General features: G+C 38.2%; 1 pseudogene; it reads right to left on the reverse strand.

Moving 5' to 3' along the window:
• Positions 1-545: 545 nt before the first annotated feature.
• The window catches only part of LOC114233202 (U1 small nuclear ribonucleoprotein C-like), a 31434-nt pseudogene continuing 7416 nt past the window's right edge, over positions 546-24563 (reverse strand).

The following is a 24563-nucleotide window of genomic DNA, read 5'->3' on the forward strand; positions in this document are numbered from 1 at the left end:
GGCTCCAGTAGGTCTCCCTTCATGTGCTTTCAAAGCGGCCCTTGCAGGTTCTTTCTACATTCTAAATGCATTACATGTATGAGCAACTGAAGAGTAGGGCCATTTTCAATGATATATCTTGGAACTTAGGAAGCAAGATTTTTTTCCAGAAAACTGATGAAATATACTCAGACTAAAACTATAGGTGACATTTTTAAAATGATGTGCTGATTGTTACAGGTGTATTCTTATGAAAGATCAAAGTAAAATGTTGATGGTATTAAAACTAAAACTTTCAGTTACAAAATAAGCCACAAAGATGAAGTGGACAGCACAGTAAATATATAGTCAATAATATTTTAATTATTTTGCACGGTGACAAATGGTTAGTAGACTTAGTGTGGTGATCACATAGTAAGGTATATAAATGTTTTTTTGTTTGTTTTGTTTTATTTGTGTGTTTTTTTATGAAAAGAGTTGACAATTTTATTTTCCCATTTCACAATACAAATAAAAATTTCTTTTTTTTTTTTTGTCCCACTACTCCCCTCAGAAACGATTCTCTCTTAGATAGGAAGAGGGAGTGAGTCTTCCTTGTCTGCTGTTAGAAAACACCCAGGGTCACAGCACCTCGATCTCCTGTGAAGTAGAACAAGTAACAGAAGCCTGACAGAAAGAGGCTCCCCTTCCTCCTTATCTGGCTGGTTGAGGCATTCCAGCCAAGTGGGCACCATCATGGGACGGGCAGGAGGTCTCATCATTGGGGGCCCAGGCATCACTGGCATGTGCCCCCCATAAGCGGCCTCATTCCAGGAGCAGGTCCCACTGGCATCATCCCAGGAGGAGGAGGACCCATCATTGGCATCATGGGAGGGCCCCCCATATGGGGAAGTTGCAGGGAATTGGGATCATCGCCCCTGCAGGAGGGGGAGCTGAGAATGGAGTAGGAGGTATGTTTCCTTGCTGAAATGCTGCGGTGGTTTTGTCCATCGGCTCTGAGCCTGCTCTCCCATCCATTTCAGACAGTCGTCTTTCACATCCCCTTTGTGTTTCCTACCACTGCAGTGTGTCTTTCTCACAGGTGGAGAGTCATGGGTGAGGTATGGATCGCAGTAGAAACAATAAAACTTCGGCCTGTTGTTCTGCAGGCTGTTGGCACTCCACAATATTGTATACCTGAATCTAATATACTATTATATGCTAATTATACTTTAACATTTTTTTAAATGATAAAATTAAAGAAAAAACACCTAAGGTGGTTCAAAAATACAAACTTTTGATAAGGCATTTTAGACCATATAAACGAAAATTTGCATTTTTAAAAAATTCTGTCTACATAGAGAGCTACGTAAAAATTGATTCTTTACAACAAAATCCCCAACAACTGCTCACTAATATGTACCTCAACACCTCCAATACTAAAGGACCCGCTTCTCCAAACGTAAACAAATCACAACTTCAAGCACTGCCACTACTTAGTGGGTTTTCCTTGAACAAATCAAAATCTGTCTTCTTGAAAAGCCTGTACATTGTCCCCGTGCATCTTCTACTTGCATCCAAACAGAACCACTCTGATTCTCTTCTATTTGACATTCTCCAAAAGGAGTCATCTGTTAAGTGCTCTAAGATCATGTCTTCTCCAAAATTTCTTTTAACCTCTTTTTGGGTGATTCTATTTTAGGTTCCCTTCACTGAGCTATTCATCCTATAGGGTACGTTTCCACCAGTGTCCGTTTCCCTTTTAAAAAATTTACCTTTAGACCTGAGTAAAATGCTTAAGGAGATTCTTATTGCACATAAAAAACAGATCCATCAGCTCCCCCATTGTAGATGCTACAATTCTATCAATGTCTCAAAGGTGCATATGGTCTATATTAGTAGGTGTGGAATACTATTGGTATCCTAAATAAAACACTGAATGTGAAAACAGTCTCTTTTATCTCAATGGATGGTTATACAGGCCAGTGATAATCATTCATGACGCTTTTGCTGTGTTGGCCATCATTGAAACAGGTTTGTGCTACAGAGCGTGCCAATTAATCCTCACACTGCCTTTTTTCCCCAACACCCCATTCTCATGTGTTCCATCCTATTTCTACTGCACATGTCCATACCTGTGGCATTCTTCTTATTTCTATATCACCACCATATTCTTCTTTCTTCATAATCTACTATTAAAACTCTCCATTCTTTCTACCTACACTGCTTTTCACTTTCTCAGGCCTGCTTCCTACCATTCAGTCATCTATGTATTCAGTAAATATGTTTTGAATTCTAGCAAGATTCTGTAGTACTGTGAGCCTAACCCTGCAGTACACTCAATGATGCCTTTATGTTGCCAAATCAGATCAAAGTCATTCAACCCATCAAAGATGGATACTTGTTTGGGCAAATAGTGAGAGTAAGGCTGAGGCAAAGATGCCAATTATTAGAAAAAAAACAGGAATGCCAAGAAAAGTGGGTGAAAGAATATGTGAATGAATATGTGAAAAAGAGTAATGGGGCCACCAAAGATAATATCACTCTACATCATACAATATTCTTACCAAACAATAGGTCATATGAACAGGACAATTGAAGAGGGGGTTATGTGCACACACTAACAAGTTAAATATAATATGTTGTATCCATAGTTTGGTATATTATACAGCCAGTAAAACCAATTTTCTAATAATATTTAATATCCATAGGAATAAATTTCCAATGTAATATAAAGGGAAAATCATTAAATGTTAGCATAAGATGATCATAATTTTATAATTTGTAGTAAATATAATAAATATTGTTTTATATTGTTTTTATAAATATAGAAAAATAGAAATTAACCAGTCCAGCATTAATATTTAGTATAAAAATGTATAAGAACATTAACTTTTTGCAACTCTCTTACCAAAAGAGGATATTATTTTGTCATGTAAATAAACTTTACATATCTCTGCAAATTAAAAAGAAAGAGGAAAGGTGAAAGACTTATGTGATCTGAAGAAAAACCACATGCAAAATAATGAAACTAGACTACTGTTAAACCCCATATGCAAAAATTAACTCAAAATGAATCAAAGACCTAAATAGAAGATCTGAAACAATAAATTACATAGAAGAAAAAATTGATACTAAACTTATGGACCATGGTCTTAGAGAGGATTTTATGAATTTGACAACAAAAGCAAGAAAAGTCAAAGCAAAAATAAATGAATGGTACTATATCAAACTAAAAAGCTTCTGCATAGCAAAAGAAGCTTCCAACAAAACAAAAAGGCAACCAACTGAATAGGAGAAAATATTTGCAAACAACAATTCCAACAAGAGGTTAATATCCAAAATATGTAAAGAAGTCATGCAACTCAGCATAAAAAAAAAAAAAAAAAAGAATGGGCAGAGGACCTGAACAGACTCTTCTCCCAAGTAGAAATAAAAAAATGAAGATGACCAATGGCCAAGAAAAACATATGAAAAGATGTTCGACTTCATTAGCTATTAGCAAATCAAAACTACAATGAGATACAACCTTACACTTGTTAGAATGGCTATTATCAACAAGACAAGTAATAACAAGTGTTGAAGAAGCTGTGGAGGAAATGGAGCCTTTATTCACTACTGGTGGAAATGTAAAGTGGTATAGCCACCATGGAAAACAGTATGAAGATTCCTAAAAAATTAAGAATATAGCTACGATATGACCCAGCAACCACTCATCTGGGTATGTACCCAAAAGATTTCAAAACATTTATTAACAAAATATATGTACCCTATGTTTGTTGCAGTATTATTCATGGTGGCCAAGACATGGAAACAACCAGTGTCCTTTAATAGATGACCGGATAAAGGAGATGTGGTACCTATATACAATGGGATACTACTCAGCCATAAGAAAATATAAAATACTGTCTTTTTAACAGCATAGACGGATCTTGAGAATATCATGCTAAGTGAAATAAGTCAGACAGAAAAAGTCAAGAGCCATATGATTTCACTCATATGTAGAATACAAAACTGAAAGCAACAAATGAACAAATAAGACGATGAAAACTCACAGACACAGATAATAGTACGGTGGTTACCAGAAAGAGGGGTGTAGGGGGTAATAAAGGGTCAAGGAACTCAAATATATGAAAGAAGATTTGACTTTGGGACACACAATGCAATATACAGATGCTATATCATAGGCTTGCTCACTTGAAACCTATATAATTTTATTAACCAACTACCTGGCCTGGTGCACGGATTCATACACATTGAAAGGAAATTAATTAGAAGATTCGTATGGTAATTACATTACTGCAAACAATTACATGTCAAAATAGTATATATAATATAGTATAATAAAATTAAAATACAAAATATTTTAATATTGTTATTCACCCTTTCTCTATAATAGAAGTGTCAGAGATGAAAGAAAATTAGTAAAATGTATATGAAAATAATATATAAATTGATTAATAAATAATAACAACATGATATAAAAAAACAAAAACATCTTATAAAATAACAAACCATGATATAAAAACAACATTGATAAAAACAATGATTGATACATTATTCATAAATAAACAACAACATGATATAACAACAACAAAGACATAATATAAAAACAACATTGATAAAAAAAATGACTGATAAATAAACATTTAGTTTTAAATTGCCAGTGTGCATCATATGTACTGGCCAGTCGGTCAGTTGGACGGTTGGATGGACGGACAGTCAGTCACTTAGCCTTTTATATATATAGATATATATATATATATATATATATATATATATATGTCACGCCAATCCTATATAATAAAGAGGTAATATGCAAATTGACCCTCACGCCCTGGCATAAGATGGCCACCCCCATGTGGTCAAAGATGGCCAGCAGGGGAGGGTAGTTGTGGGCAATCAGGCCGGCAGGGGAGCAGTTAGGCGTTGATCAGGCTGGCAGTGGAGTGGTTAGGGGGTGATCAGGCTCACAGGCAGGCGAGTGGTTGGGAGCCAGCAGTCCTGGATTGTGAGGGATGTCCAACTTCCTGTGAGATCAGGCCTAAACTGGAAGTCGGACATCCCCCGAGGGGTCCCAGATTGGAGAGGGTGCAGGCTGGGTTGAGGGACAACCGCCCCCCCAGTGCATGAATTTTATGCACCAGGCCTCTAGTAAATTTAATAAAATATTAAATATTAGAATATCAGAATTATAGACTATATTAGCCTCTTTACATATTTCTATATATTCAGTATTTTCTATAATGTAATACAAAATTACTTCAATTTCTGAATACAGAAAATAAATGTTATTAAATATAAAATGGCCCCAGTGACAAACTCAAGTAATACCTGAAAAATCAACTGAATTACATGCTTCATAAGTTATATATATCATAGATCATATAATGTAAAATTGCATTAATAATTTAATTTAATGTTTTATGTTTCTAGCATATAAATTATTAGACTATCAAGCATAAGTAAATAAAAGATGATATGCAAATTTAATATTGATCCTTATGAAGGAACCACCACCTATCTTTATGAAAGAAGTACCATTCCCTTTCCTATCTCTCTTATAACACAGCTCAGTCATTCAAGCATACTCTTAAATAGCATTTCTTGTATTTGAAAAGTTATTGAGTAATCAAACAGTGACCTTTAGTGCTCCACCAAGAAATGCAATTCAGCTTTGTATGGCATCCAAACTAATCAATATCCTATTATGATCACAGATGGGAATTTTACAACTGAGACACAGATGCTAGGTATAAGACATATCTTTGTTTTCTCTAATGTCAGAAATTTTGCCTAGAAAATGATTTTAACTAAGGACATTAGTTCATGTATCTTTTTGAACAGGATAATGGAATTTTAGCTTTTAATTATATCAAGAGATGTCAAGAGAATAAGGGTGTATTGGGCGTCATTACCACATACAGACATTCATTATAAAGAATAAAAATACATATATAAATCACCTTTCATCTAGTCTATACATTCTGAATGGATCTATAAAAATTGGTGCCATCCTGCCCATGGATCAGACCACAAGAATGCTAAGAGATATTCACATGTCGAGCTGATTTTATTATTAAGCTGCACTAACTGGCTATCTAAGCAGTTATTAAAATAATTGATTAGTTCATTAGTACTGACCAAACCAGCTCTGTAAATCAATACATATATTTGAAATGTTTATAAGGCACTTGAAAAACTAACAGTTTTTGAAATGCAATCCAGGTGAAGGGTTGTCTGCTGACTTTAGCCTAAATGTGCTTCCAGGGCAAAATCAGGTTTATTAACAGTTATGGCACAGAATACCAGTTGGTTCACTCATGAATTCCTATCACTGCTGAGAGCACCAAGAAAAGGTTCTTTTAAATATTTATTTGAACACTTAAATAACCAAAAATGTATAAGACCTCCTACATTGTTTCTGGGTAAGTCATGTTTTAGGGGTTTATTATGTCTTTTGGAAATTACTTAATCAGCTCTTTTTTGAACGTTAGGAAAGAAATTTGATACTTTTATCTAAAAAAATATCAGGAGGAGAAAGAAGATAGAATATTACCACCACCACCATCACGAAGATTAATATTTGGGGAAAACTTTAATGCTACTAGCTATTTTTTCTTCCAGTTTAATTGAGATGTAATTGTATAAGTTTAAGGTGTACAGTCTGATGACTTGACATACATATATTGCAAAATAATTGTCATAATAAGTTTAGTCAAAATCCATCATCTCATATAATTACAAAAAAATGCTACTTGCTAAATTAACTAAGAAAGTGAACCTACAAAAACTTGGGCATCATCACTAGAAAAAAGATTGATCCTTACAAAAGCATATTGGCTCTTCTAGCTAGTAAGTTTTAAGTGGGGAAATCCTTAGTGAGTCCTACATTATATGGCATTTAAAAAACATAGAGAAAACAAACAAACAGAAAACTATGTACTGAGGAAAGGCTATATTTCTACCATCTATATTCATTTTTGTATATGTTCAGATAATCTTTCATTGCAATAAACTCTAGTTGTTTGGAGTTTATGCCCTAAAAGTGACAAAGAAAGTAAAACTATACAGTTATTGTGTCACCCTGAATTTAAAGAGATTTACCTTCTGTTATGATATCTATTACATCAGTAGCATAAGCTTCTTTAAAAGTACTTTGGGCAAATATCTATTCTGTATAAGGGAGTTGTGTATTTATCTCAGAGTCAGAATAAAGCCTTGCCCATTTGAGTCATCAGGATTTAAATAATAAATCTTAGAGGCAGGAGTACATAATCTTTATTAGGGATTAGGTCCCCAAAAAAGAAAAAAAAATAGTAATAACTAAAATTTATTGAGTGCTTGCTATAGGCAGTCCCTGTTCTATTTTACATGTACTATTACTTTCAATTCTCATAACCACACTATAGAGAGGGTGATACTACCTTCATATTAGAGATTAGGAAATTAGGGCAGAGATGATTAAATTATTTGCCCAACATTACATATCCAGGAAGTGCCTGAGCCATATTTGAACTTGGGCAGTCTGTCTTCAAAGGTACCTATTAACCACCTCCATCACTCTGACATCCTGAGCACATTGATTTCCCTCTGTCCAGGAGCTATGCAGCAAGGGGTAAACCTCCTGCTCCTCATAGTATTGGCTCCTTTTTACAGAAGTAATTTTCTCTCCAGAGGTAATGAGTCAAGGGGAAAATTTTAACAGCAGCAAGTAGGGCTTAGATTTGATTCCTAATCAGTAGGAGTGTGAACTAGTGCCCTCTAGGGGGGAAAAGAGGAGATTATGGGTCATGTAGGTTTGTTTTATAAATATAAGCAGAAAAACTGCATTAAGAAAACATGGACATATTTTGAAAAAAAATTAAACTCCTTAATTTGAAAAAATTATACTCCTATTATTGAATCTCTCTCTCTCTCTCTCTCTCTCTCTCTCTCTCTCTCTCTCTCTCTCTCTCTCTCTCATCTCTATCTCTCTATCTCTCTCCCTGGGCAAATGAACTGCAGCCAAGATGATAATATTAAAATAAAGAGCATTAGAAAATACACAGTAAAATATCAAAATGTCAAAAATAATCATTTAGGTAGTGCAATTTCACAGCTGTATGATTTGAAGACACCAAAAATTACTTTAAGCATGCTCAAATAAAAGAGAAGATAATTAGTGAAAAATCCATTGTTATTTTGCAGGGAGCCTTGGTGTCGCTCCAATCAACACGAAATCAGGTCATCTGCACAGTGCATAGAGATGCACACCAAGCACCAAAACCTGTCCTTTTTCTGAGGAAATCGGATCGCTCTAGAAACCAGTGTTTCGTTGGTGCTGAAAATAAAGATATGTTTTTTTCCTCTAAGGCAGAGAAAATTGTATCACTAATATTTTAAATAATTGGTCCTAATTAAATACTTGATAAATTAGTGAATGAATTCTGGTTCTAGTTATACTATAAAGGTCAAATACTCTTTAGTTCTTTTTTTAATGTATTGTCTAACTCCTCACCCATCTTTGTTGTACTAATGAAATGAAGATATCCATCATGATGTAACTGTGAGCTGGGGGGATCTAAATTACCTTCATCTGGCACCATTCCAATATACTATAAATGAGGTAATTGTCCTTGACTATAAAATTTGCATTTTCAAGACTTAATTGCTATCATTACATCTTTTTGTAATTCTATTAATTTAAGTGAATGGAGCGTTTGGTTTTTATGGTTAAAAATTTGCATTAAACCATTGTACATCTAAATAGAATTTTAATATTTTTTATCAAAAGCTCTGTATAGTTATCCCAGAGGAGCTAAATAATTTCTCAAGAAAAAGTAGGAAGCTGTCAACAAGTAGGTTTTACCTTCAGTGATCATTAACAGACCTTCAAGTCACCTGGCAAAGGCTTCATTCTGGGATTTGAGAAGTCACTGAGGCCCCGTGTTCCATAGATTCCTCCTACTTAATCATTAACAGGAAGTCTATGAGCCCTAGCCAAGGCATGGATGGGTGCCCTTTCCTATGATTTCCTTGGTGTTTAAAGCATTTCTTTCCTATCCTTGGTGAATAGGTCCCTCTTTGTCTGCCTGTGTTTGGGTTCTGTTAGAACATCCTGTTCTGACTGCCCTCTCCCCTCCTGAGCACGGTATTTACATTTACATGTCTGATCTTCCAGCCACGGTTCGTTGCACAGACTAGTTAGGAAAATGTTACAATTCTCACTCCTACCGGAGAGTGCAATTGAGAAAAGTTTCCACCTTTACCTTTAAAATCTTTTTTGGTAAATTTCCAACTATGCAATAATTTCTTAATGAATTCTAATGTGGATGTGGAACCTTTCTAGCAGATTAAGTAAAGAACTTTCTTAAGTAAAGTTACATATAATTGCAGTTAATAAAGCTGACTTTTTACTTAACAATTCTCCAACCCCTCAGACCTCTGAAAACTGCCAGCGTCTTGATTTTCAGGACAGCTGAGGTTGCTTAAAATCAGAAGAGGATCAGAGCAACATTGCACAATGAAGTTTGGGTAGAAGAGGGAAAGTTCAGAAGCAGCCTTTGATTTAAAAGATTTTTGGGTAGTGGTAGATTCTCCTCCTTCTGCTAGCAGTGGGGAGGAAGTTTCCACACACCTGCACTTACCACAGAAAGATGACACATATTTGTAGACAGTGGATCAGGGAGTGTCATCAGGAACACGAAAATCCTTAGGCATGCTTTATGCCAAGCACTCCTTTTGAAGATGGGGAACTGAAGCCCGGAAAAAACTCTGTGACTTGATTAAGGACCTTCATTTCATCAGTGGCACGGGAAGATCTAGGAGGCGGAATTTTTGATTCCAGTATGTACTTCTTGTCGCTGCATCATACTTTCCCTCTGATAATAAAAACTCTCTTCCTGAGGAAAATCACTGCAGACTACACACAAAGCAGTGGGGCCTGGGAAGGTTTAATAGAAGTGCTTGGTACTAACTCTGGAGGCCATGACTAGTTCCTCATGGGCCGATCTTTCTACCTCATGGGTCTTCATCTAAATCTTCCCAGACCCAACCCCTGAAGCTCAATAAACTGAAAGGTGTGTGTCTAACCAACCACAAAGCACTTGTGTGTCACATCAGTTTCCTTATCCACCAAACTGGCACACCCACAGATCCTACACCTGATATCACTTGCAACTCATTCTGAGGTATTTCATAAAATGCAGCAACTCCCACCTCAAAATAAATTCAAGGTGCTGTCACCAGAAATACAGGGCTGTATTGTATTATTGAGCAGCTGTAATGTATCTACTTAGAAGATTATCAGGTGTGAGTAATGCATGAAAAGAAAAACATTACATTAATTAGCATATACAAAACTCAGAGCTGTGCCTATCCAAGGATACAGTATGGGCCCTTTTGATTGAATTGAACCCATCATTTCAATGATGTAACCCATTTTAGTGAAATGAGCTGATTATTTTTGGATTAATGTTTGCAACAGATATTTCTTGCTCAAACAGGAAATGAATTTCCTTATCTCTGCCTTTTTGCCCCAAACCCTCCCCGCAACGCAATTAGTCATAGTTTAGTACACTGTGCTTTATATCCTGAATGCATGATGATATTTCGAGTTTGCCATGTAGAGAAGGGGATGTAATAATCACAAATTTATTACCACCATGGACCAAGTGAAAATAATTTTTGTGAACTTTTTGATCATGTCTCCCTCTCCCTCATTTGCACCGAGCACTTCGGCTCAAAGAAATCCAAGTCATGTTAACAAACATTTACTGAACTTCTCTTATATTCTAGACACTCTATTAAGTATGGAATCTTAGAAGTAAGTAAAGTGTCTACCTCTAGTTAAGGAATATATTTCCCTAACCTGAATAGCTATCAGATATATATATATATATATATATATATATGTAATATATATATATGTAATATATATATATGTAATATATATACATATATAATAGCATATGTGCTATTGCTAATTTTTATGTTTTCACATTTTACATATGGAGAAACTGAGGTTCAGAGAGGCTGATAATTTATAATGAGCACAAGTTAAGAAATGAATGGCTGAGTTACATTTCAAATAAACACTTCCCATATGTCTTTTGCCTTGTATCTGCCCTGTAGTGTTACTGTTAGCTAGTTATTAAAAGGAAAGGAAGCAGTTTTCTAATCCACTCATCTGCTGATGGGCACTTAGGCTGTTTCCAAATCTTAGCTATGGTAAATTGTGCTGCTATGAACATAGGGGTGCATATGTCCTTTCTGATTGGTGTTTCTATTTTCTTGGGATATATTCCTAGAAGCAGTATTACTGGGTCAAATGGCAGTTCCATTTTTAATTTTTTGAGGAAACGCCATACTGTTTTCCACAGTGGCTGCACCAGTCTGCATTCCCACCAGCAGTGAAGGAGGGTTCTTTTTTCTCCGCATCCTCTCCAGCACTTGTCGTTTGTTCATTTGTTGATGGTAGCCATTCTGACAGGTGTGCGATGATACCTCATTGTCATTTTGATTTACATCTCTCAGATGATTAGTGTCTTTGAGCATGTTTTTATATGTCTCTTGGCTTTCTGAATGTCCTCTTTCGAAAAGTGTCTATTTAGGTCCTTTGCCCATTTTTTGATTGGATTGTTTATCTTCCTTTTGTTAAGTTGTATGAGTTCCCTGTAAATGTTTGAGGAATGGATTAGAAAACAGTGGTACATCTACACAATGGAATACTACGCTGCTGTAAAAAAGAAGGAATTCTTACCATTTGCAACAGCATGGATGGAACTGGAGAGCATTATGTTAAGTGAAATAAGCCAGTCAGAGAAAGAAAAATACCACATGATCTCACTCATTTATGGATAATAAAGAACATTATAAACTGATGAACAAAAATAGATACAGCGGCAGAGAGGCATCAAACAGACTGTCAAATTACAGCGGGAATGCTGGGAGGGTTGCAGGGGGGCGGTGGGAGGTAAGAGATCAACTGAAGGCCTTGTATGCATGCATATAAGCATAACCAATGGACAGAAGACACATGGCGGGGAGGGTGAAGACATATGCTAGCGGGTAGGAGAGGCAATGTCAACGGGGGAAAAAAAGGAGACACAAAAGGAAAGGAAACAAAAGGAGAGTCAGCCATTGTTAAGCATGATTAGCTGGGGACACTGAGCATGTTTGCTTCACCAGGAAGCTATAGCTTCACACCCCAGGAAATCGCAGCATTGTCCCTCCCAGGGGATAACACCCCCAAACACCTGACTGTGTGGGGGGGGGGCAGTAGGGGGAGGTTAGGACAAGTGCAGTAAGTCATAATGGTGCAGAGGGACATGCTTTACTATAGAGGCTGGTCAGTCTAACCTGGCAGTATGACATTGGCTAGAGGGATGGAGTCCATCTAAGCCTGGGAAAGTTTGGGGAGCTGATTGACTATTTTGAAAAAGCTTCTGGTTCCTCTCAAACCTGAGAATGCACAATTCCAGGTAAACAAAGAAGCTCTCCCTCCCTGGCTTGTGACCCAAACTTGCCTAGTGCCATCACCTATTCCATAGCCATGTGGCCTTAGCAGCCACGTGGTCACTGGCTACATGGACTGGAAACACGGGCTCTAGATTGGAGCCTGGATAGAGCAGCAAAGCACCAGATTGCAGGTGGGAACACAAACTAAGCTAGCTGGTTCTGCATTGGGACTGAGCTTTAATATGGTGCAGGATCTCTGGGCATTGACACTATTTCTGGCTCTGATTTTCCATGGTGAGAGGGCCAGACATGGTACATTGGGGAACTTCTTTAATCTGTTTCTCAAATAAAATTTGCCACCAGACCTCATCCTTTCTTTTTAATAATACATTTTATTGATTTTTTACTGAGAGGAAGGGAGAGGGATAGAGAGTTGAGAGAGAAACATTGATCAGCTGCCTCCTGCACACTCCCTACTGGGGATGTGCCCGCAACCAAGGTACATGCCCTTGACCGGAATCAAACCTGGGACCCTTCAGTCTGCAGGCTGATGTTCTATCCACTGAGCCAAACCAGTTAGGGCAGACCTCATCCTTTTGTGGGTCCAAGAAAATGCTTTTACTCACGACACTTAAAGAACCTCACTTCCATTGGCAACAGTAGGAAATTCTCAACACAGATATCTATACTAGTACATATAAAAGCCTAAGCAACCAGATGACCAGACGACTGGACGACCAGACGACCGGCTGGTCACTATGATGCGCACTGACCACCAGGGGGCAGATGCTCAATGCCGGAGCTACCCCCTGGTGATCAGTGCGCTCCCACAGCAGGAGCGCTGCTCAGCTGACCCAAGGGTGCCAGACGCCTCCGGGCTCACGGCTGGCAAGCATAGCTGCGGCGGCACAAGCCTCTCCCGTGGGCAGTCCCCCTATGTGCCCAAGCAGCGGCGGCAGCTGCAGCAGGGCAGGATGAGCAGGAGCAGTGCATTTCCCAGCCCTGGCTCGGGCTCCTCCCTGGCTGCCTGCTGCTTCGCACACTACTTGGTGCTGTTGGGATCAACGCAGACAGCGGGCTGAAGCCCGAGCAGCTGGCGGGTAAGGCCAGGCTGCAGTGGTGCGGAGGTCCACTGATCCCCGCAGGAAAGGCTGAGGGACCTCACGGTGCATGGATCCGTGCACCAGACCTCTAGTGATAATATAAACACATGCTTACACACAAGCACACCCACTCACAGACACATTCACCCACACACACCAAGTAGCTAGACAGAACAACAAAGAGTGTATACACACACTCTACATAAGATTCTCTGTCCAAAACCAAACTTTAAAATCTGGATTTCCTTGAAGACACTTTAATAGCAAATCTTTTTGGGGGTAGGTTAGGTTTTATTTTTTCTATAATTAGAGTCATAAGATCTAACAATGTTTTCTATAAATGTTTATTTTAATAATTGTCATGTATTTTAAATAATTGTCATTTATTTGTTATTTTAGGTAACTTTATTTAGATAACTAACCACCAAATAAACATTAAAATTAATTTTCAATTTAAAAGTATATGTTAACTTCCCAATAAATCAGAGAACTAATTATTATTTGCATGTTTGTACTATTGTGTTATGTTCTTGGTCTACATTATTTCTTCCTTTTTAAAAAATAATGTTCATTGCTCTTTATTCAAAATATGTGTTATTAGGAAAGAGTAATATGCTTTCTCTAGATTTCCTTTTATTTATTAGGTATTTCAGTTACTTTATTTAAATGTTAAAACTGTCAACATTTTGTGAAAAAGCATAGTTACATCATATTAATAATTTAAACTCTTCTCTAATGAAATACTTTTTTTTCTGCATCCTTAAAAATATTGAAAATCATCAGCGATACATCACACAGCATTGCACTTTATACACTATTTGCAGAGGGTTGTTTCAATCTACTTGTATTGAAATCATCAGTTTCAATTCTCCCACCTCTCAGTAATGCAGCTGTTACTCAGACAACGGCACCAACCTTGCCAAAGATACTCATGTGTTTTTATGTGAACAGCCCCCCTTGAATGCTACTGAAAGAACCAGGGCTCAGGAGGGGAAGTAGCTCTTCATCACAACATGCTGAAGGTCAAATACAATATTTTAATTCATTTTCAAACTAAAAATTATGAATTTTTCCACAAATAGTTGGTGAGCAACTTCTGTATAACAGGAACGCTACTATACCCTGGGGATAAAAGTAATAATTAAAAAAGTAATCATTGTCATCATCATCTGTGCCCTGAAAGAACTTTGGTTCAGGATTATTAAAAAGAATAAAAAATAAAATGCTGAGTGCCTGGCCATCCTGACCCAGTGGATGAGCATCAACCTATAAACCAGGAGGTCGCAGTTCAATTCTAGGTCAGGGCACATGCCTGGCTTGTGGGCTCGATCCCCAGTGTGGGACTTGCAGGAGGCAGCTGATCAATGATTCTCTCTCATCATCGATGTTTTTATCTCTCTCTCTCTCCCTCTCCCTTCCTCTCTGAAATCAATAAAAATATATTAAGAAAAAATGAAATAAAATGTGTGATAATTGCTATGATGGCAGTAGGCCTGAGATTCTTTGGGGCTGTGAATGTAGGAGAGGCTATAACAGACTGTTAGGGACATATTCATACTGTGGATTCATATTATTGGGTATGGTGATTAAAGCTCAATCTTAAAAATAATAAGTGAAAGATAAGGTGTGAAGACAGACAAAGGTCCAAAAGTGAGAGTGGGAGCAGTTCCAATGTAGGTCCTGTATTGGTGTCTCCCTTTAAAGATGGGATGATCCAGAGTCGCATAGTTCACACACCTAGCTTACATGCTTCTTCTCTGCGCTTGACTTTGTTAACAAGTTTGATAACATCTCTGAAGCACAGAGTGCTCTTCAAAAAAATGAAAACCATCTCTGCTTCTTACCATTCAAAACAATAAGGATAAAATGAGGTAACACAAATGAAGCAAAAGATCCTTGAGCAATCTTATGCTGGTCCCTGCAAGAACAGGAGCAGAAACCAAATCCCAGTCCTAAAGGAACTGGTGTAGCAAGCAAGGACTGAGGAAGGGGACACAGTCACTGAACCTTGGTATTTTACTACATGACAGAATCCCTCCATCCATGCCTTATTCCAGGCTACCTGCTTCTGTGATGCAAAAGTGCACCCATCTGAACCTCAGCCAATTCCCTGTTGGGAAGCATCCGATTCAGTGTCCCCACTTTCTGAAACCTCCACAACTTATTGCCAAGACCCATAAGTCTGACATTGTCAAGACCCATACATCTGTCATTTTTTAGTTAATCTCTAGAACCATTTTTTTTAAAACTGAACTCAAAAGAGGTTAAACAGAAGCAAAAATTTTATTAATTTTGCTAAACTCTAACTATGAAAATGGTGTATTTATTTAAGTTGTTATAGGTTAAAAATTTATCAGGCTTTCTTTTGTTTTTAGACATTGATAGTATGGAATATGATTGTTTATTACAAGAGGCAGAACCACATAGATTCTAGAAGTATATTCTCTAAAGCCAGGCAATCAAGGTTTAATCTTGGTTTTCTCACTTGCCAGCTGAGGCTCTAGAATGAATCATTTAAGTTCCCTTTGCAACTGTTTCTTCACCTGTAAAATGGGAGAATAACAATATCTATCTCATAGAGTTTTTAGGGAAGAATAAATGAAGTAATTCACATAAAGCTGTCAAAACAATGCCTGGCACATAGTAAATGTTCAATAACTGCTGGCCATTATTATATCCAGCATGAGGGTCAATACAGGTTACCTGTTGGCACTCAATAAAATTTGTGATTGAAACATGAATGTTTGACTCAAATAATGATATAACACTTCATATACGTTCATAATAATAAAATCACTCCCACAAAAGGCATACCTGAAAACAAACTCAGAAATTAGTGTGAACTAAATGGACACACATGAGAATTACAATACTCAACAGCAAATGTTTTTAATGGGAAGGAAGTTTCTGTCAGTGGGCTGTTGCAACAAGAGCTCAGTAAATACCTTGCCTGTTAGAGAGTGAGAAATTGTCACAAAGGGAAAACTTCAAGGTGTCAGAGAGCATATAACATATTGAATCATGAGTGCTACTTCCAAGGAAACAATACCCTCTGCTGTTTTCCACTTGTACTTAAAATATCAAAACAAAATAGCAATGATGAAACTTACTTCAATCAAGTTTCCACATTTAAATCCCACCTCTCATCACTGGCCAAATGTCAAGGCAAGACTGGTTTTGATATTCTGCTACCACATGTGTTGAAATAGCCTGGTGTACAACTTCACCCCAGCAAACAAAAGTCTATTTGGAAACAACCATGTGGCTTGCTGAGTACCTGGCTTGCATCTGGTTATCTTATATAGATCTACCTGATGTATAGATTTAGTGACTCAACCAGAGGTTCAAAGTATCTATACCATCCCCACTGGCTGCCATGGAAGGATGCAGAAATGAGCCAGCATCCAAAACTTGCTCCAGAGAGTCAACCCACATAGTCAGCATTTCATTTTTGAAGAGAGTATTCCATTCATTTCACAATGTCTGGGACATTCTGCTCTCAATAATGAGTTGCCTCCTTCTGCACATGTGCATTATGGACTGCTCCCCAATGTAGACATACCCATTTATTTTTCCACTTGTATTGCACGACTCCTACTTAAAAAACACACACCACTTTTGGCATTCTCTTTTTAACCATGTGACTTTTACGACTTGGATAAAAATAGAAGGTTTATTTTTTAATTCATAACTCCTTTATGAGTGGTTAAATTGACCACCTTTTCATATAGGCATAAATGTATATGTGCAGACATAAAGAGAACATAGGAATACCACAGAAACTACAGAAATAATTACCTGTCTCTACATATGTATACACCTACAGATATATGTAGAGTACATACTAGTATGTATAGATACAGAGGTATAATATCTATCTAAATGGCATGTACTGTACATAAGCATGTACTTTATAGTACATATATATAGTATAGGATTATACTAGAGGCCCAGCACACGAAATTTGTGTGCGGGTACTGTGCCTAGGCCTGGCCTATGGTCAGTGCCATCATTCCTGGCTACCCGCAGCAGGCCCCACCCCCTGCCACCACCCACCCCCGGTTCCCTGTTCACCATCAGGTGATCGGAGCCTGCTGGCAAGGGGGAGGAACTGAGAGGTCAGCCGTTCCACCTGCTCGCCAGCCACGCCCCCCGCCGCAACCCACCCTGGTTCCTGTTCAGCATCAGGCGATTGGAGCCTGATGGCTGGGGGAAGGGACCAATAGATCGGCCATTCCCACCTGCTCACAAGCCCTGCCCCTGCCGCAGGTTGCCCTCTGTGTGTGGGGTGACCGATGGGGCAGGGGCCTTGGCCAGGCACCACCCACGTCCCCCGCCACCCACCCCTGATTCCCTGTTCGCCATCGGGTGATCAGAGCCTGCTGGCCAGGGAAAGGGACCGAGAGGTGGTCAATGCGCCTTATAGTGAATGGTTGAACTGTCATTTTAGTCATTCCACCATTAGGGTCAATTTGTATATTACCCTTTTTATTATATAGGATAGAGGCCCGGTGCACCAGTTGGGGCTGGCTGGCCTGTTGATGGGGGCTTTGGATTGGAGTGGGGGTCCCCACTGGGGGGTGGGGCTGGCAGGGGCTGGGGGCTGCCAATTCCCCAGGTCAAGGTGGGGGTCCCTGCTGGAGGGCGAGGGGCCAGGGGTGGTTTACAGGCTGGCCACGCCCCTAATCAGGGTGGGGGGGTCCCAGCTGGGGGGTGGGGCCGGCCAGGGTGAGGAGCCAGGGTTGGTTTGTTGGCCAGCCATGCCCCTGATCGGGATGGGGTCCCTGCTGTGGGGTGGGGCCGGCCTGGGCGAGGGTACTGGTCTCTGGTCATTCTGGTCGTTCTGCTGTTTCAGTCATTGGGCTTTTATTATATAAGATGCTGTGAGTAAATGTGTATGCTTGATTATACATATACAGTATAGATATGTATTATATAAATACTAGAGGCCCGGTGCACGAATTCATGCACCAGTGGGGTCCCTTGGTCTGGCCTGTGGAAGCAGGCCAAAACCAGCTCTCTGACATCCCCTGAGGGGTCCCAGATTTCAAGAGGGTGCAGGCCAGGCCAAAGGACCCCACCAGTGCATGATTGGGGCCAAGGAGGGATGCGGGGGGTTGGCCAGCCAGAGAGGGACCGCGGGAGGGATCCAGGGCATGTCCAGCCCATCTCACTCAGTCCCGATCGGCTGGACCCCAGCAGCAAGCTAACTGACCCCCTGGTGGTCAGTGCACGTCATAGCGAGTGGTTGGGTGGCCTTAGCATATCATTAGCATATTGCACTTTGATTGGTTGAATGGACTATGGGCCGACTGAACACATAGCATATTAGGCTTTTATTATATAGGATACAGAGAGACATAGTATACATAGTACATATATATATCCTAACACATAAAAACCCTGGGTTGTAATGACCAGTAACGACCACAGGCTGACCAACCGGAAGTCAGTGCTGGCCCTGCCCCCAAGCAAGTGGTAAGGGACAATCAGGCAGGCAGGCAGAGGAGTTAGGGGTGATCAGGTAGTCAGGCCAGTGGTTAGAGGAGATCAAATAGGCAGAGGACCCCTTGCCGGGCTGTACCCACCCCCAAGCAAGTGGTTAGGGCCAATCAGGCAGGCAGGCAGTGGGGTTAGGGGTGATCAGGTAGGTAGACCAGCAGTTAGGGGTGATCAGGTAGGCAGACAAGTGGTTAGGGGAGATCAGGTAGGCAGGCAGTGGGGTTAGGGGTGATCAGGTAGGTAGACCAGCAGTTAGGGGTGATCAGGTAGGCAGACAAGTGGTTAGGGGAGATCAGGTAGGCAGGCCAGCAGTTAGGGATATTCAGGTAGGCAGACTACCCCTCGCTGGGCTGGACCCACCCCCAAGCAAGCAGTTAGGGGCAATCAGGAAGGCAGGCAGAGTGGTTAGGGGTGATCAGGTAGGCAGACCAGCAATTAGGGGTGATCAGGTAGGTAGGCGAGCAGTTAGGGGCGATCAGGTAGGCAGACAGCCCCTCGCAGGGCTGGCCCCACCCCCCAGCAAAGAAAGAGGGAGGCCCAGGCCAGCCAAGCCATTGCAACCCAGCCTGTCGCCTGCAGAGGGAGGCCACCAGTGGCAGGGGAGGGGGGGGCAGTGCTGCACAGATGGCAAGCAGTGGCAGCGGCGGGGGTGGGGCCAGCTGACTACAGTCCTGGGAAGGAAAACCCCGATAGGCCCTGATCTCAGGCCAGGCCTAGGGACCCTACCCGAGAGGTCCCAGATTGTGAGAGGGTGCAGGCCGGGCTGAGGGACCCTCCTGAGTGCACGAATTTTCGTGCATAGGGCCTCTAGTATATACAGTATATATATATATATATATATATATATATATATATATATATCTATATACACACACACACATACATGTGTATCTATAAATATATATAAAAGGCTAATATGCAAATTATCCCCTTGGGGGTTTGACCAGGAGACTGGGAGTTTAATTACTCGCTATGATGTGTGCTGACCATCAGGAGGTGGTGCAGAACAAAGGAAGGCCCCGGCCAGCAGCTGGAAGACCCCATCTCCGGCCCTGATCACTGGCCAGACCTTGGGATCCTACCTGTGCACAAATTTTGTGCACTGGGCCTCTAGTATACATATATATGTGTATACATGTGTGTGCATGTACATATGTATGCAAATACATGTACTGGTGTTTGTTTCTACAGTTTCAGTTCTCTTCCAGGGCAGTTTTTGTTTAATATTGAGTTAAAAGTATAGTCTTTTAAACACTATGCCTTCGATATATGTCTTCAAAAATTTCTCACACCTTGCTATTCTTTTATGATTTTTTGATAAGTTGTTTATTCATTTATTTGTCTACAACTCATGCACACTTGGAAACCAAAACTTTATTGAGACATTTGTATTAAACTTGAGTGAGGTACAAAGAGGACAAGTCTCTCAGGATGTCAAGATAGCCACGCTGATGATTCTGCACTGAGGCTGTCCATGAAAACTTTGTCAGAGGGAGTGTTTTGACTGCGGTGGCCATTTTCATCTCTTGCCACTATCCTACTTTAAATAGCAGAGTGTTAAACGCCATGAAAACTTTTTTTTTTGACATTTTATCAGCTTTAGTTTAATTTGGAGATTAATATGGGAATTATGACATCTTATATTAAGTCTTGCCTACCACTAAAATAGTATATTTCTACATTCATAAAGACAGATTTTTGTCTTCCAATAATATTTTATAATTTTCTGCATAAAGATATTAAGTATATTTTGTTAGGCTTATTCCTATATATCTTATAATCTCCTCCCCCTTCTCCCCACACCCTCCGCTACTGAGAATGAACTGTTTTTTCCTAGTATGCTTCACAATAACTCATTAGGATGTTTAGAAATGCTCTTATTTTTAGTTGCTTTTAGCCACCTGTTTAACTTTCTTAGTAGTTCTCAATGTTTGCATATACATTCCCTTGGATTTGTATAGAAAAATATACTATCCTTATATAATTTTGTCTTCTCTTTTCCAATTCTTATTCTCCATTTTGGCCCTCAATGTATTGCTTAGCACCTTTAATACCAGGGACATGGAAGAATCCCATGACTCCTACCTTCAGTGGGCATGCTTACAACATGTCTTAAAAAAACATTATCTTGTTGTAGTTTATGTAGATGATTTCTTATTATTTAAGAAGTTCATTCCTATTTATATATTTAAAGCATTTTTATCATGAATAAAAGTGTTCCTGCAACTTGGAGGTAATTGTGTTTCTTCCTCCTTAATTTTGTTAATATGCTATATTATTATAGATTCTGTGGGACTGAGTCATCTTTTCATATTGGGAATAAACTTTAGTGAATTACAATACTTTTATTTTCAAGCACTGCTGACTTTGATTTGCTAGTATTTTTTTTATTCAGGATTTCTGCTTATATTTTATAAAAGAGAGTGGTTTCTATATTTTTCTTTGACTGACCTTATCCAATTTAGTGTAAAAGTTATATTTATTGGCATACTGTTTAAAGCTATTGAATATATTGCTAACATTTTCTTTTTTGTTGTACTATTGTGTGTTTGAGATTTTCACTTTTTGTTAGTTTTGCTTAAAATGTGTCTGTTTCATTACTTTAAAAAAAAATAGATCCTGTTGTGTTTTTCATTTTTGTAAACTTTAACACTTGCTTCCATTTCCTTTTTTCTCCTCACCTTAGGTCCATCATTTATTTTCTCTTATAGCATTTTCAAAATACATTTTTTCAATCTCTTACTTTCTTTTTTTTTTAAATTATGTTTAAGATAGAAAACAAACAATAAACCACACTTTCACTGATCTTTTAGCTTTGTTATATTTCACTTTCATTATTGTTAACTTCAAAATATTTGAATCCTCGACATTTCCACCTTAATCTATAAGTTAACTAGAAGTGCATCTGAAAACGTTTCAACATTATCAACGTTTACACTATTTTAACACTTTTGTTTTTAAATTAATCACACTATTGTCCTTCTATAATAATTATTTAAAATATTTTAATGCTTCATTGTGTGCCAGATGGGTATTAGATTTATTGGAGTGAAGATTTCCTAAGGTATATAAATATTTAATTGCTATGTTGTACACCTGAAACTAATATAATATTGTATGTCAACTGTAATAAAAAATAAATGTTTAAAAAATTCAAAAGACTTTAGTGTGGCCTATACCTGATTAATTTTATAACTGTTTTATATGCACTTAAAAAGAATAAATAACTGATATTTGTTTTATATGTACATATACACATAATGTATAATCATACATATGACTAAATGTATTTTTGTTCAAATTTTTTGTTTCTGTACCATTTTTAAATCTACTTAAACTATAATTTCTGAGAATCATGTGTAAAATTTCTCACTATGCCAGGGCTGACCAGAAGACCCCAAGCTACAAATGAATGGATTACTCTGACACAATGTTTGCTGTGAAAGAGAGGACTAAGGGACCACCTGGCTAAAGGAACCAGACAACCTAGATTGCCTGCCTCATTAGGCTTTTATTGTAACAGCAGTTGGAGATAAAGTTTATCTTTTAGATACAATCAGTAGGGTAAGTAATATTAGGAGGATACATGTGTTAATAGTGTCCTTTAAGCAAGGACACTCAAAGATTAAGCATAAGGATTTCAGTAAACACCCAGGGGTCTGCACGTGCACAACTTGTTTGGAAAGGTCAAGGAATAATTAGGGGTGTCACCTTCAACACTCCCCTACATCAGAATTCCGATAAACAGGGTGGGTGGCTTTCCGCATACTTCCCTTTTCTTGGAATGTCCTCCTTACAAACTTTCCAACCAAGTCTCATGCTTCCACATCACTATAATTGAGAATTTAGTCCTTTAGTCAGCTTTGCTCTATGTGTTGGAGGCATTTTTGTGAGTGCTTACTAGATTATGGCTATTATAACTCATGTTTTCAGTTATCTAGTTTTTCTGTGACTATCAAACCTCTTTCCTTGAATTTCATTATCCTGTAATAATCTTGCTTTACTGTCTATCTTTTGTTTGAAATTTATCTGGTGTTTCTCTTTCCATTTCTTTGTGTTCAAACTTTAAGTAGGTATATTAAGTATATCTCTTATAAGCAGCATATAGAGAGCTACATTTTTAAAACCCATTATAAAACATTTGCTGTTAACTGAGTGAGTTTAACCTGTCTAAATGTATTAGATAATAAATATATTTGGACTTATTTTTACCATTTTGTATTAGTTTTCTTATTGATATCCTTTTTTTTTCTTTTCTCATTTGCTGCCTTTTTTTTACATTGGTTAAGTTTTAATATTTGTTTTTCCATTTGGCATTCCCAAAGTTATAGATTGTATTTTTGTATTTTAAAATTATTTTAATATATTTTTATTGATTTTAGAGAAGAAGGGAGAGGGAAAGAGAAATAGAAACAGCAATGATGAGAGAGAATCATTGATCAGCTGCCTCCTGCATGCCCACACAGGGGATTGAGATGGCAACCTAGGCATGTGCTCTGGCCCTGAATCAAACTGTGACCTCCTGGTTCATAGGTCCACACTCAACCACTGAGCCATGCTGGCCGGGCTATATATTTTTTTGTTTTAAAGCTTTATTAGATTTTGATATTCATGCCTAAGCATCAATTTTTCTACAAAACATTTGTGTTTTCAGTATTTTTATTCCCTTCTTATATCAGAAGTATTTAGTATTCCTTACTCATATAAAATCTTCAAAATCTCAATCTTGTTATTTAGTTTTTCTTTAATGTTTTCCTTCACAGTACATAGCTAATTATGTTTGTCAATTTATTCTATCAGTTTATCTGTTTACTATTGTTTCTTTTATCCTATATTTTTGGTCATTTTCCCTGCTACTAAAATACATTTCTCATTGAGGATGTAATTGTGGCAATCCCTTTCAATCATTTTACATACATGAAACATGAGTTTTGTGAATGATTAAAAGCTCACTCTGATGACAAACTGGGTTCAGATTTTACTATGGACTCATTAGTTATATGACACTGAAATTACTGAACACTAATATCTTAGTGTAAACGTGTAATAACAATTGTTTCTAGGTTATGCAGGTCATAAAAATAAAATACTGTAATACAGATAAAGGGATTAGGACAGTGTTTGGAATATGACAAACATAAAATAGATGTTCGCTATTGTTATTAGTTCTTTTCTTTTACCCCTTTTATTAATTGAATCTGGAAGCAATCTTAAATTTATCCAAAAGTGGCAACAGCAGAATGCCAAGGATTTTTTCTTGACCCATTTGAGAGCATCTGCCCAACTTGATGCCACAAGACTTTACTGTATATTTTTATAAACAGACATGTTGCTACATGACCATAACACAGTCATCAATATTAGAAAATTAACATTGAGATATTACTACTCTGAACCTCAGACCCCATTCAGGTATTCCTAATAGTTATAAAATGTCCTTTGCAGCAAAAAATTTAGTTCAAACTCATGAGTTGCATTTATTTGTGATATATTTGAAGTCTCTTTCATTCAGAAACAGTTCCTGACTCCTTTCATAATTTTTATATCCTTGACACTTTT

Source organism: Eptesicus fuscus, chromosome 9 (genome assembly GCF_027574615.1).
Source record: "Eptesicus fuscus isolate TK198812 chromosome 9, DD_ASM_mEF_20220401, whole genome shotgun sequence".
Lineage (NCBI taxonomy): Eukaryota > Metazoa > Chordata > Mammalia > Chiroptera > Vespertilionidae > Eptesicus > Eptesicus fuscus.